Source organism: Ornithorhynchus anatinus, chromosome 14 (assembly GCF_004115215.2).
Source record: "Ornithorhynchus anatinus isolate Pmale09 chromosome 14, mOrnAna1.pri.v4, whole genome shotgun sequence".
In the NCBI taxonomy this organism is placed as follows: domain Eukaryota; kingdom Metazoa; phylum Chordata; class Mammalia; order Monotremata; family Ornithorhynchidae; genus Ornithorhynchus; species Ornithorhynchus anatinus.
In genome coordinates this window covers 25,195,649-25,217,729 of record NC_041741.1, presented here as the reverse complement: position 1 = coordinate 25,217,729, position 22,081 = coordinate 25,195,649, and the positions used below count along the sequence as shown (strand labels likewise).

At 40.8% G+C, this 22,081-nt stretch overlaps 1 protein-coding gene across 3 annotated transcripts in view; it reads right to left on the bottom strand.

The window, feature by feature from the left end:
* The window catches only part of SYT1 (synaptotagmin 1), a 656,933-nt gene that overhangs the window by 466,486 nt on the left and 168,366 nt on the right, over positions 1–22,081 (bottom strand). For all 3 annotated transcript variants that reach the window (XM_007666337.4, XM_007666335.3, XM_029079387.2), the window contains exon 2: positions 19,550–19,667. The gene's annotated coding sequence lies outside the window, so the exon portion shown is untranslated. The remainder of the gene's footprint in view (positions 1–19,549; positions 19,668–22,081) is intronic.

The window sequence follows — 22,081 nt, the reverse complement described above, 5'->3', positions numbered from 1 at the left end:
AGGACTCAAATCTCAATCCCCATTTTACAGATGAGGTAACTCGACCCAGAGAAGTGAAATGACTTGCCGAAGGCCACACAGCAGACAAGTGGCAGAGCCGGGATGAAGATAGATATCAAAGATTACACCAAACATACTCTTTCTCCGAGAATCCTTTGGTACTACTGTCTGGAGGCAGAATATCAGAATATTCTGGACCTTTAATCCGGTCCAGACTAGCAATAGTCTTTATCCACTCAGACTAGGCCAGTTTTTGATCACTAGGCAACTTTTGGAGATGGGAAACAATGTCCAAATGCTCCTTCTGATGACATTACAGAGCTAAGGGCAAAATACTCTCCGTCAGTTGGTTCCCCCAACCCTATTTAATATGTTCTCCCTTTCTTCTTCAATTGGTGTCCTCCAGTCTCTGTAAATTAATTTGTTCACTGCTTTTACTTTGGATTCTCCTGTTTCTGAGCCATCATTCACATATCTCTACTTGCACCACCCATATCATCTCAAACTCAGTATGTCTACAATGGGACTCATCTTCATTCCAGAACCTTCTCCTGTGCCTGAGTTTCCTATGGCAAAATCACCACTCTGCCTGCCTCACAAGCCTTCACTCTTATCAGCTTTGCCTCTCCTCTCCCTTTTAACATATATTCAATCAGACAGCAGAGCCTGTCAGCAATAATATGAATAGAGAAATAATAGTAATAGTAGTAATAGAAGAAGAAATGGAATTTTCATTGAGCATCTACTCAATACAGGGCACAGTATTAAGTGCTTGGTGAGGTTCAACAGGAGAAAAAGGCATACCACCCACCCTCATGTAGCTTCCAGAACTGAGCAAGATTGTTTTTGGCTGGCGTTTGTATGCTTCTGCCAGCCGCTGAGCCAGTGGACTAGCTGACATCCAAAGCTCCTATCAAATGTGTTATCCTTGTCAACACCTCTGACTACTTTCATTAGATGCCAACTAAATGGCAAAATATTTAGGGGCAGCTTTTCACTTGCATGTTTCTGGTTGCTGAGAACTCCATTCACAACTGGAAACAAGAAAGAAATTCTGTGGTCATCAGTTGCTCAGAAGCAGAGGAAAATGAGGATAAGAAGAATATATTTACCAAATATATTGAAATATATAATAAGGACTTGAGATCATAGGCGTTTTTAGCTAGTTTTGTTTCAGTAATCTGTTTCTTCATACTCTTTCAGGGAAAAGCTGTCCGTAAAAAAATTGTATTTCCTTTTGAAAGCTGACTTGGAACATGTGTATTATGTTTTTCTTATGATTAATTTGATATATTAATGTGATGGATGTCTGAATAACAAGTACAATGAGTACATGTGGCTGTTACTTTGCATTTCCCTTTATTGCATTTTCAGAATCAAAAGGAGATAAGATTTAACATGAGCCACTGTTATCAATATCAAGGAGACACACACACAAAAGATATCTGCATGAAATGAAATTCTACTTGTCAATAGCAGACAGGCTGCTGTTGGAAAGTGCTAGATAATTAAATTTAAAAAGAGAACCTCAAATTTTGGAGCTCTCAAAACACTATGTGGTGTCAGGCACAGATAAGAATTTGTACTTAAAAAGGCATACACAGATTTAGACTCGTATTGTCTTTTGTGTAAGAGAATAAAGGACTGGTTGTTAGGGTGAGCTCCTGGTAGTCAGTAATCTCATCTATTGTATTGTACTTGCCCAAGCACTTAGTACAGTATTTTGCTCACAGTAAATGCCCAGTAAATATCTTTTTATTGATTAATAAACTGCATAAGACATGATATAAAAATCAAAGAATTACTTGGGCAGTTTGCTTTAAAAATGTCAGAAAGTGATGATGATAATAAAGAACAACTATTTATTTTAGTTCTCTGTTATATATTTTTAAATATACATGAACCTACATTTTGTGTTAACAGATGATCCAGGTGGGCCATTTTGGTTGAAAAGACTTATGTACATCTGACAGCGCCTTCCGCAACTCACATGCATAAATATCATCGGTGTGCTGTTTATTTGTGTAGGAGCAGAACTCTATTTTTATTTTAATTATATTTACTCTTAATGGTATGGTCTTCCCCTTAGCATTATTGTCTTCTCTTTAGTAGCATGGCCATCGTATCACAACCTTAGTTTGAGAAGTTCCACCTTTTCTCTGATCATCACACACCAGTTACAGAAAGAATGGTTCTGAGCACTCAGTCATTACCTGCATTAAGTACTTGTCAGCTGTGTAACTGTGGGCAAGTCACTTAACTTCTCTGTGCCTCAGTTCCCTCATCTGTAAAATGGGGATTAACTATGAGTCTCACGTGAGACAACCTGATTACCCTGTATCTACCCCAGCGTTTAGAACAGTGCTCTGCACATAGTAAGCACTTAACAAATACCAATATTATTATCATTATTATTACTACTTGAAAAGTACACTAAAAGCAAAGAATGCAAAATTGTGAAATCTGCATAATGGAAAGTACTATTCAAAATGTACCCACATATATACATGTGCATGCTGAGGATAGACATAGCTAAATACAAACCGGTTAATTCTGTGACATATTCTGGAATGGTGAGGCCAACGTTATCCAACTACATTTAAAAATGAACTTTTTTTTTTTGAAATGGAGAATGATTGTTTCCTGCTGAGTTGTTGCAAGGGCTATCCACTGAGCTAGGCATTATGTTATCTATCCCACTTCATTGTCAATGGTATTTATTAATAATGAATGATGATAATGATAATAATGCTACTTGTTAAGTACTTCCTATGTGCCGAGCACCGTTCTGAGCATGAGGTAGATACAAGTTAGGTTGGACACAGTTCCTGTCATACATGGTGTTCACACTCTTTATCCTCTTTTTACAGATGAGGTAAATGAGGCCCAGAGAAGTGAAGTGACTTGCCCAAGGTCACAGAGCAGACACATGGTGGAGCTGGTGTTAGAACCCAGGTCCATGTTCTATCCACTAAGCCGTGCTGCTTCTGAGCAGCACTTGCTGTGTGCAGAGCACTATTACTAAGCCCTCGGGAGAGTACAATACAGCAGAGTTGGTAGACTGTTCCCTGCCCAAAACGAGCCACTTACAATCTGTTCAATGACCCTACTTTAAGAGCCACCACTTTCCTAATTGTTGTGTGCCAGGATCTTTTTTTCCCCACAATTGTCGGCCGCAGTAATGCATCTATTCAGATTTACTTTTCGCTTCATTACTTACTCTAGACTGTAAGCTCGTCGTAGACAGGGAATGTGTCCACCAACTATGCTGCATTTTACTCTTGCAAGCACTTAGTACAGAAATCAGCACATACGTAGCACTCTATAAATACCATTGACTGACTTCATTGTGTCTTTCACAGGTTTTTTTCCTCCCTCCCTCTTTAGGACTGTCCCATTTCTTATCACCTTTTTGGCATCCTACTGCCATCCACTAGCCGTACATGTCTTCCCCAGAGAAAGAAAGATATGTCCAGCATTATTTTGAGTCTGGGGGATCCCCAGGAATAGGCCTCTTGTGTCATGTAGGCAGGTAGGTGGCAGTGGTGAAATAGCCCTAGGACTTGGAAGTGATACCTATGGTAAATTCAAATTTTACAGCTTTAGAAGGCTGGGAATGACTGCTCTATTCCAGTCCTCTGGGAAATTAAAAGTACCACTGAAGTCTTGAAAAAACAGTGAAAAACTCAATCATATCCATTTAAGCAACATTATGCCTGAATAGATCTTTTTGTGCGTATAGAATGATGTATACTCTTTGTAGAGTACATTTAATCCTTTTAAAATGAATCATCCTTGCAATACAGGATGCTGGCAGTGGACTTTTTCCTTATTGCTAGAAAGCATACTATTCCTCCATTTGGAGAAGGTTACTCTAGGCACCGAAAAGAATAACGTTACACAGGTTGAGAGCTTTTTTTTTTTAATCTCCCTTTTTAGACTACCAGGGTTGATAGTGGAATGCAAGTATTATCAGTCTTCACAAGACATCGACTCCCATTTGGGTGGAGCTCAGTAAAAGAACAAAAACGAAAGACAAGATGTCACAGTTAATTCAGCAATGCTATAATTATTAAATGCTAAATCCAGCATAGGTGGATGGAAGGTGATGTCAGAGATGGTTGTGGCCCTGGGGAAAGAGAGACGAAAATGACAGAGATGTTGAATGAGTAAGTAGAGTCCTGCACGATAATGGTGGAGAAATAGGAGATTGAGGCAGGGCATTGGGCATTGAGAGAGGAGGGGGCAGAATGTCAGAGACACTCTGAATGGCAAGACGCTCAGGAAACCTAAGAGACAGAGTTTAAAGCAGAAAATTGCATCACACATCCTCCACAGACCTTTTTCCATCACTTACTACCAATTCCCTCAACTGTTACTGTCTCTCACTACCTGTTCCAATCTCTACTATGCCTCTCCTTGACACTTCAATTCTATTTCCTCTTTACCTCTGTTAACTGTTCCACGCTTTTCTTTTTTCTCTTAGGTTTCCTGGGGACAGACGCCCCCCCTCCACACACACACTTCTGTCCAATTCTTATGTCTGTCTTCCTGATCTGTGAGTGCCAAACGAAATCCTTCTTGAACTCTCATTCCAAAAAGGAGAGCATACACTAAGACCCCAGGGTTGGAGAAGTCGAGAAGTGGCTTGAGAAAACAGAATAAGAAAAACAGAGTCGAGGGCAAAGGAAAGATGTGGCTTTGAGACACAGAGGGAGAGAAGAAAGTTAGGAAGAGATGGCATGAAGAGCTGTGGTGATGGAGTAGAAGGGAAGAAACAGGGAAGCAAGAGAGAAAGAGAAAGTCATAGGAAGTGGGAGGCTAGGGATGAGTTTTGAAGTAGGTGGTTGAGTTAGACAGAGGTGGAGTGAATTAGGGGATCTTTTCCTCACCGGGTCCCCCATTGGCTTATGTTCTCCCTGGTTCTTTTCACTTGTTTGGGTCTCAATTTGCTGCTCTATTTCTCATCTACTTCCTTGGATCACCATCCCTGCTCATTCTCCCTCTACCTCTCTCCCTTGCCCCACCCTTCCTTCCCCCTTCTCTCCCTCCTCTCTCTTTCTCCCCCAATCCCACAGCATCTCCTGCCCTGATCTGCTGGAAGAGTGGAGGAGTGGAAGCAGAAGCTACTCCTCTTCCTGCTATAACCCCTGCCATTGATAAGGAGAATCGGGGGCAACCAGGTTCATCCCTTATAAAGATCCTATTTCCCAAGGAGGCCCAAAACCAATGCTGTATGTAGAGACATCCTACAACCTATCAAATTTCAGCCTCTGTTCACAAGAGAGGATAATGCTTCCTACTTTTCAATAAGAAATCAGGACAGCCCCATTTAAATTTCAGGCACTGAGAACCTAATGAAAAACAGGCACAGGCCTGAAATAAATGAAATCTACTTGGCTGCTCCTTTCTATTCCTTTTTGGCTTTCCTTTTCAGGAGATCTCACTGAGGTGGAATTCTGAATATATTCAGGGCCATGAGATGTTGGGAGTAGGGAAAATTCACAGAAATGGATGATCATTATTATTATTATTAAATAATAATAAATAAATAGTAATTATTATTATTAATAATAAAGACATTTGTTAATAATAATGTTGGTATTTGTTGAGCGCTTACTACGTGCCGAGCACTGTTCGAAGTACTGGGGTAGACACAGGGTAATCAGTTGTCCCACGTGAGGCTCACAGTCTTCATCCCCATTTTACAGATGAGGTAAAATGGAGCAACCTCTCAGTGAGGCACTGAGAAGTTAAGTGTCTTGCCCAAAGTCACACAGTTGACAGGTGGTGGAGCTGGGATTAGAACCCATGACCTCTGACTCCTAAGCCCATGCTCTTCCCACTGAGCCATACTGCTTCTCAAGTGTCATTTGATAATGGCACTTGTTCTAAGCACTGGGGTGGATACAAGTTAATCAGATTGGACACAGTCTCTGTTCCACATGGGGCTTCCAGTCTAAATCCCCATTTTACAGATGAGGCAACTGAGGCACAGAGAAGGGAAGTGATTTACTCAAGGTCACGCAGTAAACATGTGGCAGAGCCAGGATTACCCAGGTTCTTCTGGCTCTCAGGCCCTTGCTCTATCCATTAGGCCACACTTCTTCACACTGCCGATAATTAAAAGCAATGGAGGGTTGCTGAGGGAGGCAGTCGCTTTGTGAAGGCAGAGATGATAAGAAATATTTTTTCAGGCCACAAAGACTGCTTCTAGGTAAATGTTTTGGAAACACTTCGTAAAGCTAATTTTACTTAATGACGATCCCATCGTTATTAGCATTTTGGTCCCCAGCAAACCCACTGAAGTTTATGAACTTTACTTCTCTCACCATTCTAGATGTATTCAAACCCAGAAAAATGAATGAAACTAAAAATTCTATTAGCAATTCATTCAAAAACCAGTTAACTGAAATAAAGTACCAATTGTAAAAGTAGAAGCCCTGTAACCAACTAAATGCAAACAATTTGTTCCCACTCCTTCCTAGAGGGAGGGGAAAAGATTACCTGATACAGAAATTTGCTGTTTTCTGGACTCCTACTTTCCAAATCTACTTTTGTAATGGGGCATTGTGGATGCATTAAAAATTATGTGAGATTTCCAAAATGATATTTTATCTGATTTTTCAGGTATACTGGAATATACGGTAAATAGCTTTCCTTTAGTGTGGAAAACTGCAACTCTGTGACTGTAGTACATAGACACATTAGATGCATTATATTCTCTTTCTCTCTGTCTCTTCCCTTTCCTCTACCTATAGGAAAAAGTGTGTGTGTGTGTGTGTGTGTGTATTTTAAATTGTCTGAGGCAGGTAACCCTTAAAAAAGTTTGCAGGCTTGAATGACTTGAATATGCATGTGAATGAATGAGATCGATGAAATGACAGCAGAAAATCTCAGGAGAAAATTTCCCTTGTCAAATTCCAAATCTCCTAAAAGAGTGCCGAGCAAGGGTTAAGGCTTAAGTAGAAGAAGTCAGAAGATTAGGACAGATAAGAGGTTTACTTCTATTTGCCATGTCATTTAATCAACTCTCAAAAGCCCCTTTCCAAGGACATCAACACCTCAAATAGGGTTCTGCATAGATATCTGGGTGCCAAACCTCCATACCTCTGCTACTGATCCCCTTCCCATCAACATGCTTAGCATTGTTCCTATCAGGCAGGAAGGTGGGGTGAGTCTCAGAAGGTGAGATTGGGCTGTGAAATTTAGAATAATAATAATAATGATGATGATGATGGTATTTGTTAAGTGCTTACTACATCCCAAACACTATTCTAAGCGCTGGGTTAGATACAAGGTAATCAGGTTGGGCCGTGTGGGGCTGAAAAAATCTTAATTCCCATTTTACAGATGAGGTAACTGAAGCACAGAGAAGTTAAGTGACTTGGCCAAAGTCACACAGCTGACTAGTGGTGGAGCCAGAATTAGGGCCCACGACCCCTGAGTCCCAAACCCAAGTTCTTTCCACTAAGCCACGCTGTTTCTCGAATGCCATTTTTGCATGGCCTAGTCGATACAGCATGGGCTGGGATCCAGAGGACCTGTGTTCTAATCCCAGCTCCTCCACCCTGGACAAATAACTTCCCTTCTGTGTGCCTCAGTTTTCTCAACTGCAAAATGGAGACTCAGCGTGTTTACTTATTTTCATGTCTGTCTTCCCCCTTCGAGACTGTGAGCCCATTGTGGGCAGGGACTGTCTCTATTTGTTGCTTAACTGTAATAATAATTTGTTAAGCACTTACTATGTGCAGAGCACTGTTCTAAGCACTGGGGTTGATACAGGTTAATCAGGTTGTCTCACATGAGGCTCACAGACTTCATTCCTATTTTACAGATGAGGTAACTGAGGCACAAGAGAAGTTAAGTGACTTGCCCACAGTCACACAGCTGACAAGTGACAGAGCCGGGATTCGAACCAATGACCTCTGATTCCCAAGCCCGTGCACTGTCCACTGAGCCACGCTGCTTCAATGTACTTCCCAAGAGCTTAGTACAGTGCCCTGAACATAGAAAGGGCTCAAAAAATAGCACTGAATGAAGAAATCTCTGTTCTCCCTCCCGCTTTGACTGTGAGTCCATTGTGGGCAGAGGCTGTCTCTATTTGTTGCTTAATTGTACTTCCCAAGAGCTTAGTACAGTGCCCTGCACACAGTAAGGGCTCAAAAAATATCACTGAATGAATGAATGAATGAATGAATGAAGAAATCTCTGTTCTTCCTCCTACTTTGACTGTGAGCCCATTGTGGGCAGGGATTGTCTCCATTTGTTGCTTAATTGTACTTCCCAAGAGCTTAGTACAGTGCTCTGCACACAGGAAGAGCTCAATAAATATCATTGAATGAATGAAGGAAGGAATCTCTGTTCTCCCTCCTACTTTGACTGTGCGCCCCATGTGGGACAGGGATGGTATCTGTTCTGATTAAATTGTAGCTACCCCAGCACTTCCCCATACCCCTGATCTTCTGGCCTCAGCCCTTCTCATTTTGTCAAAGCAATCCCTCCCTTCTTTCCTTCCCGACTGCCAGGAGCTTCTCACTCTCCCGTGGCTTCTTCCGCACTGCTTTCAAACATGTCCAGGCATCCCCTATCCTAAAAAAAAAGTCCCTTGTCCCTAAGCCTCCCTCCTATTATCACCCCATCTCCCTTCTACCATATCGTTCCCAACTCCCTGAGTTGCATACACCCACGGCCTCCAATTCCCCTCTTCCACCTCTCTCCTCGACCCCCTGCAATCTGATTTCTGCTCCTTTCGCTCCACAGAAACGTCCCTCTTTAAGTTACCAGTGACCTCCTGCTTGCCAAATTCAATGGCCTCTACTCCATCCTAATCTTCTTTGACCATTTCTGCTTGACACACAGTTAACACTTAAAAAAATACCATAAAAAATCTACACTTTCATCACTTTAGGTGCTTTTCTTTCTCTGCTTCAAGGGTATTCCACCCTTTGTCCACTCAGTGGAAGCCCTGCACCCACTGCAGTGCAGTATTTTCCATTTGCAGATATGAGTTTTCCATCTCCCTGTTCTTCCACTACAAACAGAAGCACCTATCCATTGGGTTAAAGACTGTCTTCCAGCTGATCTTTCCCCATTCCTCCTCTCTTCACCCCCTTCATTCTTCCCAAGCAAACCCTCTGAATGTTCTTCAATTTTAATTATCTTGATTCTCTTGTCAGATCCCAGCGCTCTCCTTCTTCGTAGATGCATCCCTTTCAGGAGGGAAACCTCAGCTTATTTCCACTGACTCTGACTGTGTCACTCAGATAGTCACCAGTTGAGCACTTACTATGCAGACACGTTGGCAGACATGTTTCCTGCCCACAGTGAGAAGCAGCATGGTCTAGTGGAAAGAGCATAGGGTTGGAAGTCAGAGGTTCTAATCCCTGCTCTGACAATTGTTTGCTTTGTGACCTTGGGCACGTCAGAACTTCTATGTGCTTCAATTTCCTCAACTATAAAAATGGGTATTAAATACCTGTTCTCCCACCTACTTTGACTGTAAGCCCCATGTGGGGATAGGGACTGTCTCCGACCCAATTAACTTGTACTTACCTCTGCATTTAGAATAGTATTTGACACATAGCCAGTGCATAACACCATTAAGAAACAGAATAAGAAAGAAACTGAGCTAAAAGCAGCATGGCGTAGAGAATAGAGCACGGGCCTGGTAGTCAGAAGGTCATGGGTTCTAATCCTGGCTCTGCCACTTGTCCGTTGTTTGAACTTGGGCAAATCACTTCACTTCTCTGTAACTCAGTTTCCTCATCTGTAAAACGAGGCTTAAGACCGTGAGCCCCACGTGGAACAGGGATTGGGTCTAACCTGATTTGCTTGTCTCCACCCCAGTGCTTAGTACAATGCCTGGAATATAGTAGGTGCTTAACAATTACCATAATCATTATTATTATTAATGATAATAATAATTTGTGCCTGCTTATCTCCCAAATTATGCTGAGGGAAGAGAACATTTCTTTTACTCTTCCATTCGCTTCTTGTTCCCATCAGTCTTAGAGGAGGCAAGAGCCCAAATGGCACTGCTCAAAAAACTAGCACTATAACTGATTCCTTCTTACAAGCTCTTTTCATTCAATAGAATTTATTGAGCGCTTGCTATGTGCACAGCACTGTACTAAGTGCTTGGGATGTACAATTCAGCAACAGTTAGAGACAATCCCTGCCCAATGATGGGCTCACTTCTGTCTGCTGTGTGACCTTGGGCAAGTCCCCTAACTTTTCTGTGCCCCAGTTACCTCATCTGGAGAATGGGGGCTAAGAATGTGAGCCCCACGTGGGACCTGGACTGTATCCAACTTTTTCTACCCCAGTGTTCAGTACAGAATCTGGCACAGAGTAGCACTTGACAAATACAATTGAAAAAAAGGAAAAGAAGAAAAAGCTTTTCATCCCGAAGTCTTCTTGATTGGATCATTCATTATTTACGACAGGGGAATCCTCTTCCAAGTGCCTCAGAACAGTGTCCTGCTGACCTTAATCAAGTTGATTTGCAATGAACTGACGAGCACGATCAGTAAAGATGCATAACATGAAATTAGAAAGGCAGGTTAATAACAAGCAGGTTAATTTAAATTAGGTAATGTCTCAAAATTGGCAGCCATTCAGAGTTCCATGCTATCATATCTGAATGCCTTGGTGCTATTCCACATCTTTCTAGGTTAACTTGTATCCTCAGTTGTCTTCCACAGATTTTATGAAACTACTCTATTTCTCACTTTCATTCTACTTTCCCCAGTTTATTGCTTTGTGCAACCTAGATTTAGTTTATATTCATTTGACTTCGATAGTGGGTCATGTGTACAGTGATTAAAATTTACTCACTTGTAGTGTAACCTGGAATTCACTGCAGAGTGAAATGTGGACACAGGACTTGCAACAACTGCCAAAACCCCACACTTCAAATACCTAAACATTTGCAAAATCACATTTTTTTTAAAAAAAGCAGTTTATAGTATATAAACCTCTTTAAACACTGATGACTTATTTGCTTTTTTTCCATTGCATTCAGATGTACTTTAAATTCTCCAAAGAAATTACATGTTCATGAGCCAAATATTTTGTCCCTAGATATAAAAATACAATCTTTCATTTAAAGTAACACATTGTTTAAAATAATTTCAACAGTTGTTGAAAATAATAACAATTGGATAGCAAGCTATCTGAGAAGGAAAGATGAAAAATGGATGCTAGAAATTAGAAGTTTATTTCTATTATCTGCATTCTTAAAACAGAAAATAGACAAAAGGTAAATTTTGCTTAACTAGTCCAAAATAGAAATGGCATCTTTATCAGGGTGCTCTTGGAAATCAGAAGCCGGAAAATATACTCTCAGCTGGCAAAGGAAAGGCTTCTGGAAACTGCGTGGGATAATGAAAGAGCAAAGGCCTGGGAGTCAGAGGACATAGGTTCTAATCCTAGCTTTGTCATTTGCCTGCAGTGTGACCTTGGGCAAATAATTTATCTTTGTAAAATGGCAATTTAATGCAAAATAGGGATTCAATACCTAGATTCCTTTCTACTTTGTCTGTGAGCCTGATGTGGGTCAGAGACTGTGTCTTACCTGATTATCTGCCCCAGTAACACAGTCATTATTAATCTATCAATCAATCAAATTTATAGAATGTTTACGGCAGAGAACTGTACTAAGTGCTTGGGAGGATAGACATGTTCCCTTCCCACAGGGAGCTTAGTCAGTATTATTATCTTTCGTCAATAACTAAAATCCTGCTGAAATGGTTTAAAGTTCCTAATTGAAATACTTAATATATTCTCATTTTTATAAATTGAAGTTACTTCTAGAACTGGAAACAATTTGTACATTTTTACTGCTATTGACTGTGAATTAACTCAGTGAATTGAGAGAAGCAGCTTCACATTCCCACCCCACAGAATTTTAGGAAGATTGTAGCTGTTTAGCCAGGGATAGTTCTGCCTGGGGAATTCTTGTGCTAAGAAATGATTAACTTTTATTGTTTTAATATGGTTGAAATTAGTCTTCTATTTTGAAATTATAGTTGATTCTTTTCAACAGACTGTCTTCCCCTCTTTAGATGGGGAGCCTTTCTGTGTTAGGTATGGTAGATTTTAAATTCCTTGGGGATATAGAATGTTTTTCTTAATGTTTAGAATTCTCCCAAATTATTAGTGCATACAGTGATTTGCAGTCAATCATATTTATTGAAGGGTTGTTTCTTTAATAGCATTATTTAAGCACTACTTATGAACTAAGTGCTGGGTTAGACACAAACTAATGAGGTTGGACTTAATGAATGTCCCACATGGGGCTCACAGTCTTAATCCCGATTTTACAGATGAGATGTCTGAGGCACAAAGAAGTGAAGTGACTTTCCAAAGGTCACATAGCAGAAAAGTGGCAGATCCAGGCTTAGAAATCAGGTCCTTCTAACTCCCAGGTACTTGCTCTATCCATTTGGCTATGCTGCTTACTGTGTACATGCTACTGCACTAGGAGCTTGGGAGAGTACGAGAGAACAGTGCTTGGCACATAGTAAATGCTTATCAAATACCATTATTATTATTACAATATAACAGAGTCGGTAGGGAAATTCCCTTCCCACAGTAAGCTTAAAATCTAGATGGGGAGAAGGACGTTAATATAAATAAATGAATTATGGATATGTAAATAAGTGCTGTGGGGCTGAGGAGGGGACATAAGAAATTCTACAGGTTCACAAGATGGACAAGTAAGCAATCCCAGTAGTAGCAACAGTAGCCAGGACTCCCTTCACAAAGCCCCTAAAAAGAAGGGAATTAAATCCTCTATAGGCCGCTTGTTTGGTAAGAAAGAAAAAGGTCGGCCTGGACAAATCAGCAAAGAGTCACTTGGACAAGGTTGGTTATTTTTTATTATTATGCATAAATGTCTGGAGCAGGGGAGAAAGATTTGCTTTAGGTGCTTTATTTTTTGTGTGTGTTCTTAAGAATCTATTTTGTGTAGGATTGTAGGGATTCCCCATTTTAAAGTCTGTACTCATATCTTTTGGAATGAGCTTATAGCCCATCGTTTAGACTGTGAGTCCATTACTGGGCAGGGATTGTCTCTTTCTGTTGCTGAATTGTACATTCCAAGAGCTTAGTACAGTGGTCTGCACATAGTAAGCGCTCAATAAATACTTTTGAATTGAATGAATGAATGAATAAAGGTGGCAAATCCAACTGTAAAGGGGATGCGAAGAGAGGAAAAGAGGACTTAGTTGGGGAAGGCCTCTTGTAAGAGATATGCTTTCATTAAGGCTTGGAAGGTAGGGAGAGGTATCATTTGTCACATATGAAGGTGGAGGGCATTCCAGGCCAGAGGTAGGATGTCGGCAAGAAATCAGTGGTGAGGTAGATGAATCGATGTAGAGTGAGTATGTTGGCAGTTGGTAGTGAAAGATGCGGGCTGGCTTTTAGCAGAAATTAGGGAGGTTAGTTAGGAAGGGCGAGGGGACTGAATGCTTTATAGCCTTTGAAAAGAAGCTTCTGTTTTATGAGAAGGCAGATGGGCAACCACCAATAGAGGTTCTTGAGGAGTGGGGAAACATGGAACAAGCAGTTTTGTAGAAAAATGATCTGGGCAGCAGAGTGAAGTATGAACTGGAGTTTGGGAGAGACAGGAGGCTGAGCGGCAAGGAGCCTGATGTAATAATCAAGGTAAATTAGAATAAGTGCTCAGATAAACATGCTAGCAGTTAGAATGGAGAGGAAAGGGCAGATTTGAGTGATTTTGCGATGGTTGAACAGACCAGATTTCATGACAGGTTATATATGTGTATTAACTGAGAGAGATGAGGATAATGTGAAGTTATCTTGTGTCTTGTGAGAAAGGGAGGATAGCAAGTCTGTCTACAGTGATAGGAAAGTCAAGAGGAGGACAGGGTTTGGGTGGGAATCTGAGGTATTCTGTTTTGGACATGTTAAGTTTGAAGTGTTGGCGGGACATCCAAATAAAGATGTCCTCAAGGCAGGAGACTGCAGAGAAGAGAGGTGAGAACTGCAGCTGTAGATTTGGGAACTGTCTGCCTAGAGATGGAAGGTGAAGGTAGGGAACAGATGAGTTCTCCAAGGGAGTGTGTGTAGATGGGGAATATGGGGGGATCCAGATCAAATTTGCAGGAACTCCTATGGTTATGGGGTTAGAGGCAGAGGAGCAGCCAACTAAAGAAACTGAGATTTAGTGGCCAGAAAGATAATAATAATAATAATAATGTTGGTATTTGTTAAGCGCTTACTATGTGCCGAGCACTGTTCTAAGTGCTGGGGTAGACACAGGGCATTCAGGTTGTCCCACGTGGGGCTCACAGTCTTAATCCCCATTTTACAGATGAGGTAACTGAGGCACCGAGAAGTTAAGTGACTTGCCCAAAGTCGCACAGCTAAGTGGCCGAGCCGCGATTCGAACCCATGACCTCTGACTCCAAAGCCCGGGCTCTTTCCACTGAGCCACGCTGCTTCTCTGAAGGAGACCCAGGAATGAACAGGAGAGGAGTGAGGAATGCCCAAATATAGCAGCTCGGCTTGGCACTGAGTCCATCCACACAGGTTTTTGATAAGTGGGCCAGTGTCCTGTGTGGAATCAATGGCCAAGCTTGGTTAACAATTCTATCAGTCACCGATTTATCAGTCCACCCAGTATAAATTTTGCATAATATTGTTCTGTCTTCCCCTCTAAATTGCAAGCTCACTGTGGACAAGGAACGTGTCTGTTATATTGTACTCTCCCAAGCACTTAGTACAGTACTTTGCATAGAGTAAGCATTCAATTAATAATTATTATGGTATTTGTTAAGCACTTACTATGTGCAAGCACTTTTCTAAGCGCAATGGTTGACTGAATGACTGACTCACCGGAGTCCACCCCTTCTTGAAGAGACTCCTAAGACAAAGGTGGATAAGGTGCAATCTCTCTTTGGTGCCCCAGAAGGAAAACTTGTTCTTCCAAATCCAAAGAAGAAAATTGACCTGAATCAGTTGCTTTTACCATATGAGTTAGATCTATTTTCCATCTCATCTACCTCATTATCATCATCATCATCATCATCATCCTCAGTGGCATTTATTCAGCACTTTCTTAGTGCAAAACACTTGTACTAGATTTTGGGGGACTAGGTAGAGGAAATTTTAAAAAATGTGGTCCCCATGGGAAGTGTGATACTCATTGTTCACATTCTTTTTTAAAAAAAAACACACCCAAACTGTTATTTTTTTATTTTAGAAGCATCATAAGAAATATAAGGGAAAAAGAAGTGGGCTGAAATGATCTGTGCAATTTTCTAGAGAACACTGTGCTTCAAAAGGAAACCAAGCTACTATTCATTTATATATAGCTTTTCTTCCAGGCCACCTGGAGGAGATGCGGTTTCAGAAGAGCCTAGAAATGGCATGCAGTGGTAATAATGATAATAATTATGGTAGTTTTGAAGTTCTTACTAGGAACAAGCACTGTTCTAAGCTCTGGGATTGATACAAATTAATCAGGCTGGGCACAATCTTTCTCCACTATAGAGTTCACAGTCTAAATAGGAGGATTATGATTTAATCTCCATTTTACAGATGAAGTTACTAAAAAACACAGAAAAATGAAGTGATTTGCCCTAGGTCACACAGCAAATATGTGGCAGATCTGGGATTAGAATCTAGTTTTTCTGACTCCCAGGCCAGTGCTCAATCCACTATGCCTTGATATTGTGGACAGGGAACGTTTCTGTCAACTCTGTTGTATTGTAACTCTCCCAAGTGCTTAGTACAGCGCTCTGCACATAGTAAGCGATCTCAGTGGAAAGAGCCTGGACTTGGGAGTCAGAGGTCATGGGTTCAAATTCCGCCTCTGTCACTGGTCAGCTATGTGACTGTGGGCAAGTCACTTAACTTCTCTGTGCCTGTTACCGCATCTGTAAAATGGGGATTAAAAGTGTGAACCCCACGTGGGACAACCTGATCACCCTGTATCTACCCCAGCGTTTAGAACAGTGCTCTACACATAGTAAGAGCTTAACAAATACCAACATTATTAATAAAAACCACTGATGATGTTGAGGACAAACAGTAAATTCAGGTTCTGGAAGGGTTAGGGACTCCTGTCTTGGTTTGGGCTGGCCAGGAACTTCTTGTCTTAGTCACATTCCTGGTTTAGAGAGTTATCCATGTCTTCCATTCCTGTCAAAAGTAGGTCTACTTGCTCATGAATGTGCATATGGATCTCTGAATTTTGAGATGTTCGTAATTACTGCTCTTTTCCCAATTCTACATAATCATACAATGTGGCCTAATAGAAGGAACACAAGTCAGGAGACCTGGGTGCTACTCCAGACCCTTACCAATTAATCGATCTTAGTCAAGTCACCTAATTTCCCTGTGCCTCAGTTTCCACATCTGTGAAATTAAATAACTGTTCTCTCTGCCATTTAAACTGTGAGAGTCACGTGGGACTGATCTGATTGGGTTGTACTGTAAAGCTCAGCACAGTGCTTGGCACCTGGTGATTACTTCTCTTTCCCTCTTCAAAACCCTACTTAAAACTCACCTCCTCCAAGAGGCGTTCCCAGACTGAGCTCCTCTTCTCCCTCTACTCCCTCTGCCATCCCCCCTTTACCTCTCCGCAGCTAAACCCTCATTTTCCCCTTTTCCCTCTGCTCCTCCACCTCTCCCTTCCCATCCCCACAGCACTGTACTCGTCCGCTCAACTGTATATATTTTCGTTACCCTATTTATTTTGTTAATGAATTGTACATCGCCTTGATTCTATTTAGTTGCCATTGTTTTTACGAGATGTTCTTCCCCTTGACTCTGTTTATTGCCATCGTTCTTGTCTGTCCGTCTCCCCCGATTAGACTGTAAGCCCATCAAACGGCAGGGACTGTCTCTATCTGTTGCCGACTTGTTCATCCCAAGCGCTTAGTACAGTGCTCTGCACATAATAAGCGCTCAATAAATACTATTGAATGAATGAATGAATGAATACTTCAATACCACAATTATTACTGTTAGTATTTCCTCTAACTATCCTCTTTTGCTGATGAATTAAAAGGCCCCGGGCTTTTTGGTAGTATGTTGGAAGAGTAACACATAAATAAAGTAAAAAAGAAGACCCCCAAGGATCAGCACAACAGATGTCATACCTCTTTCTCTACAGTAACTTAAAAAGTAGATGAGGACATGGTTATGACTAGCCAAGTAGATGAGGACATGGTCATGACTAGCCCTGCAAAGTGTGAGCAGAGAGAATCTCAATCTTTCTCCCCTTCTCTCTATCTCTCTCTCAGACAGCTCTCTCCATCTGGATCAACTGTCTGGCAATGCATGTTGCTATTCCCTGGGAACCAAATGATATACGATCAAAGGTCATTCATGAAACTTCATCACTTCTGGAAAGACACTTCAAGCCCATATCCTCACGATATGGTGGGGTCTCCTCTCTTCATAACCCTAAGGAAAAGTCTCATGCCTTTGAGAGTCACTGGCTAGTGGTCTTCCAATTATTGATAATCCCGGAAGGGTGCTCAGGAACACCTTGGATATCCCAGCAGCTCAGTTTGGAGATGGACTTCCCCTCCCAAGTGGTAGAGGTCTGAGCAAAAGTGTTCGTGAAATTCAAGAATTCTTCACCAGAGCAAGCACTGTACTAGTAAGCCTTAATCTGCAGTGAGTTGACAGGCCCAAATGAAAAAAATGAAAAAATTCTCACCAGAACTGTAAGTTTCAATCTTCTCATTGAACAAGACTAATTTTCTTGTGGGCAGATAAATGACTACCAACTGTGTTGTACTGTTCTCTTTCAAACACTTAGTACAGTGGTCAGCACACAGTAAGTGCTCCATCAATTAGTCAATCAATCGTATTAAGTACTTATTGGGTCAGTGCACTGTATTAGCGCTTGGGAGCTTATAGTATATAACAATATAACAGACACTTCCTTGCCAACAACAGTGTAAAAATCAAGAATAAATGCCATTGATTGGTTGATTGATCAAACTGGCTTATTGATCCTTTATTGGTCTTTTGAGCCACAGTCCCAGGATGGATATCTATTTAAATGTCTTATACAGCAATTGCTTTTTTGTTTGTTTATTGTCCATTTCTAATGGCATTTTATCAGCCCTTACTATCTGCCAGGCAGACACTGTACTAAGCTCTGAGTTAGATACCCAATAATCAGGTTGGACATAGTCCCGGTCCTACAGAGGACTAACAGTTTTAATCCCAATTTTACAGATGAGGTTACTGAGCCACAGAGACATTAAGTGACTTGATCAAGATCATACAGTTGATAAATGGCAGACCTGGGATTAGAATCCAGGTCTTCTGAATCTAAGTCCCAAACTCTTTCCACTAGAACATGCTGCTTCTTGGTTCTATTTGAAAATAACACTATTGATACTACTATATATAGTATACACATATAAACATACATATATGCCATTGATATTTGAAGATAACACTAGTGATGATAATTATGTTTTATATTTGTATACACACAAGTGTTACGATAAGCTGCGGCAAGAAATTGTACCATTAAAGTCTCTTAAATACAAAAATAGCTGGATTAGATTAAATAAATGTTAACACTGGTTATGGCTCCCAGGTAAAATTTTATTTCACTACTAGAGTGAAGGTAGACTAAAGTTTTATATTGAAGTAACCAGAGTTGGGGGTGTATAGAAAATCAAGATGTGTTAAGCTATGGGAATGACTTATGCATTTTCCAGGCAGTTAAATGAATATATTGCAATTTTAAAATTTAATAATTGCTGGTAGCACGTATCAAGAATTGAGATTCAATTCAATACAATCCTGAATATTGGGTCAAAATTGTTTGGCAATTTCTTTACAATATTATTATCAATGCTTAAAATACCAAGTTTCAGTCCTATGGAAGGCAACTTGAGCAAGCAGCCTACAAAAATTTAAATAAAAAAAAATCCAATTAAAGATTCAACCCTATCACCTTACTTCACCAGACTCTATGAAATAAGACTGTTAGTTCAAATAAAAGTATACCATTGATGAATTGTCCCAAGAAAATAATTTGGGTGGAATATGAAGATTCCAAGAAGTGTTGGAAGGAGTTAATAAGATCACTTAGTTCTGCACCCATCCCTATATAATGGCTTCAGGATGATATGCACATTTCCAAGACTGTTTGTATGCATTCTTGAAACCATAATTTCTTCTCATATAAGGCACATAAAATGGAGATTAAACAAGCAAACAAAAGCCCTTGCTGAAGAGTGATATGTACAGTGGGACACAAAAGCACAAAGACAGATGTCACAGCATATTCTTTTATGATGCAAGACTGCTCGGATCATCTATGGATAATGAACCATGACAACTCTGGATTTGATGAAGCCCAAGCTGATAGTGAGAGAAAACAACATTTCCCATGAAGACTCAGAAATTGCCCTAGAAAATTGTTCCTCTCCTAAAAAGCATAAGTAAAGAAATTTCAATGACTATTTCAGATCACAAACTTGGTTATTTTTAGTACATTAGAACAGAACACAATAAGAATAGTTGGTATTTTTCTCATTACCTTATGCAAAGTGGTGCCAATATAATTTGTGGGGATGAAGAACTCAGGATTGGTCTTCCTCTCTGAATCTCAATTTTCTTCACTTGAAATTTTGTGGTGGCGTTGTTTTTTTTTTTTCCTTGAGAGAAAGAGGGAGAGATTTGTTGTAAGTATTAGCTACAACTCTGCATACGTGTACTTCTGACTACTTGTACATACTATTCATTCATTCATTCATTCAATAGTATTTATTGAGCGCTTACTATGTGCAGAGCACTGTACTAAGCGCTTGGGATGAACAAGTCGGCAACAGATAGAGACAGTCCCTGCCGTTTGACGGGCTTACAGTCTAATCGGGGGAGACGGACAGACAAGAACAATGGCACTAAACAGCGTCAAGGGGAAGAACATCTCGTAAAAACAATGGCAACTAAATAGAATCAAGGCGATGTACAATTCATTAACAAAATAAATAGGGTAACGAAAATATATACAGTTGAGCGGACGGGTACAGTGCTGTGGGGATGGGAAGGGAGAGGTGGAGGAGCAGAGGGAAAAGGGGAAAATGAGGCTTTAGAGGCTTTACTACTGTTTTTAGAAAGCCCATTAAGTATTAATGGCCTCTTCTTGTCTTCTTCGTTCCTGGATGACTTTAATGCTCCAGGCTAAGTCCAAAATATATGAATCATTCTGGTAAAAACCAAATAAAAAACCCTGAAGAATGAAAGGTGGAAAGAAATAGGCTTTTTATATGTAACTGTCAAGCAGTATGCCTATTGGAAGGAGCATAGAAATGGGAGTCAGAAGGACCTGTGTTCTAAATCTCGTCTTTGCCACTTGCCTGCTCTGTGATCTTGAGCTAATTGCTTAATTTCTCTCACCCTCAATTTTCTCATCTGTAAGGGACAGATTCAATACCTGTTCTCTCTTCAAGTTATGCTGAGAGCCCAATGTAGGACAAGGATTGTGCCTGACCTGATTACCTTGTATCTATCCCAGCATGTAGCAAGTGCTTAACAAATATCACAATTATATCTATGAACAGAAGTTCACTGACTTTGTTCTAAATAGTAGAATTAACCAACACCCACAATATGAAAGATTCTTATGGAATTGCTAGCAATTGAGAGCTATCTCTATGCAATTCATGTTTGTTTTTTTAACAAATATCCATTCTACATTAGTCATTAATGGAAGATTCCCTCTTTCAAATCTCTGCTTCTTTTTAAGAGTCAATAGAGCTCTAATATTACTTGTCATTTTGTTTTCTGAAATGAGCTAAAAAGAACTTGGCAAATGTATTGGCAAGGATTTTAATCTAGAATGAATTGCAAAACTCCAGAGGCCTCTACTCTATAATAATCCTCCTTGATTCCTCAGCTGCCTTTGACACTGTCGACCATCCCATGCTTCTGGAAACATTATTCAACCTTGGCTTCACTGATTATGTCCTCTCCTGATTCTCCTCCTATCTCTCTGGTCACTCATTTTCATTCTCTTTCATGGGCTCCTTCTCTGTCTCCCATCCCCAAACTGTGTGTGTCCATCAAGGTTCAGTTTTGGGTCTCCTTCTATTCTCCAACTACAACCACTCCTTTGGAGAACTCATCTGCTCACAAGGCTTCAACTACCACCTCTATTCAGTTGATTCCCAAATCTATGTCTCCAGCCCGCTCCAGGGGCAGTTTCACATCTCCTCCTGCCTACGAGACAGCCCTACTTGGATGTCCTGCTGACACCTCAAACTTCACATATCCATTTCAGAACTCTTTATCTTCCCATCAAAACCCTGCCTTCCCCTGGTTTTCCTATCACTGTCGACAGCACCACCATCCTTCTTGTCTCACAAGCCTGTAACCTTGGCATTATCTTTGAATCCTCTCCCTCATTCACCCCCCCCCCCCCATATTCAATGTATCACTAAATCCTGTCAGTTCAACCTTCACAACATTGCTAATATCAACCCTTTCCTCTTCATTCAAACTACTGCCTCCTTGTTAATCCAAATACCCTATCCCTCTCTGTTTCTCTCCTTTCCAGTTCATACTTCACTCTGCTGCCTGCATCATTTTTCTACAAATCACTCAGTCCATGTTTCCCCACTCATCAAGAAGCTCCAGTGGATGCCTATCTACCCCAGCATTAAACAGAAACACCTTATTTTAAAACACTCAATTACCTTGTCTCCTCCTACCTCTCCTTGCTGCTCTCCTCTTACAACCCAGCCCACACACTTTGATTCTCTAATGCCGAGGTACTCACTGTACCTAGATCTCATCTAACTTGCTGCCGACCCCTCGCCCACATCTTGTTTCTGGCCTGGAATACCCTTCCTTTTAATAATGTTGGTATTTGTTAAGCGCTTACTATATGCAGAGCACTGTTCTAAGCGCTGGGGTAGACACAGGGGAATCAGGTTGTCCCACGTGGAGCTCACAGTCTTAATCCCCATTTTGCAGATGAGGTAACTGAGGCACAGAGAAGTTAAGTGACTTGCCCACAGTCACACAGCTGACAAGTGGCAGAGCTGGGATTTGAACTCATGACCTCAGA